At 44.4% G+C, this 996-nt stretch overlaps 1 non-coding gene across 1 annotated transcript; it reads left to right on the top strand.

The window, feature by feature from the left end:
- The first annotated feature begins 529 nt into the window (after positions 1 to 529).
- Positions 530 to 633, top strand: LOC127748146 (small nucleolar RNA R71). Its single transcript, XR_008010089.1, has one exon. It is a non-coding gene; the product is annotated as a small nucleolar RNA R71 (small nucleolar RNA).
- Positions 634 to 996: the final 363 nt, after the last annotated feature.

The raw sequence follows: 996 nt of genomic DNA, 5'->3' as shown, positions 1-996 counted from the left end.
TTGGTTGTGGTTGTAAGGTTTGTGGTTTTGTGGTTGGGTTTGCTGGTTTCCCCACCCAAAGTTTGGGTGGTTTTTCCATCCCGGGTTGTAAGTGTTGGAATGTGGATCATATGATTGCCTTTATTGGTTTCCCACATAGTTGGCCTCTTCCCAATCATTTCCTTCAGTGCTTACCTCCTCTTGATCTTGTGTGTGTATTGCAGCCACTTGCTTTGTGTCTAATTTCCTGGTGAGCTCTGCTAGTTGCTTGGCAGTGTCTAATTTCCTTGTGAGCTCTGCTAGTTGCTTGGCAAACACCTTGTTTTGGGCTAGAATTGTATCAACATGGTTCAGCTCCATGACTCCCTTAGTATTGTGCCTCTCTGAAGCATAGTAGTATTCATTCTCAGCCACTGTCTCAATCACTTCAATGGCTTCTTCCACAATCTTTTTCCTGTTCAATGAACCTCCTGATGAATGGTTTACAGCCTTCCTTGATTCATAAGAAAGTCTATCATAGAAAATATGCAATTGCACCCAGTCTCAGAACATGTCTGGTGGGCATTTCCTTGTCAATTCTTTGAACCTCTCCCATGCCTCGTAGAGGGTCTCACCATCTTGTTGTCTAAAAGTCTGAACCTCAGATCGAAGCCTATTGACCTTTTGTGGAGGGTAGAAACGTGCCAGAAACTTGCTTTCCACCTCATCCCAGGTTGTTAGGCTCCCCCTTGGGAATGATTCCAGCCACTTAGCTGCCTTGTCCCTAAGTGAAAATGGGAACAAGAGCAGTATATAGGCATCTTCCTGGACTCCATTGGACTTCACAGTGTCGCAAATTCTCAGGAATTTTGTGAGATGTTGGTTTGGGTCTTCATTAGCACTCCCACCAAATGAACAATGATCCTCCACCAGTGATATTAGCTGTGGTTTGAGTTCAAAATTGTTGGCCTGAATGGGTGGTTTCTGAATGCTGCTACCACAATTCCCAGAGGTTGGGTTTATGTATGAACCAAGAAC

The sequence above is a fragment of the Arachis duranensis genome, chromosome 5 (assembly GCF_000817695.3).
Source record: "Arachis duranensis cultivar V14167 chromosome 5, aradu.V14167.gnm2.J7QH, whole genome shotgun sequence".
In the NCBI taxonomy this organism is placed as follows: Eukaryota; Viridiplantae; Streptophyta; class Magnoliopsida; order Fabales; family Fabaceae; genus Arachis; species Arachis duranensis.
Note: the sequence above shows the minus strand (reverse complement) of the source record. Positions and strands in the feature narration are given on the sequence as shown.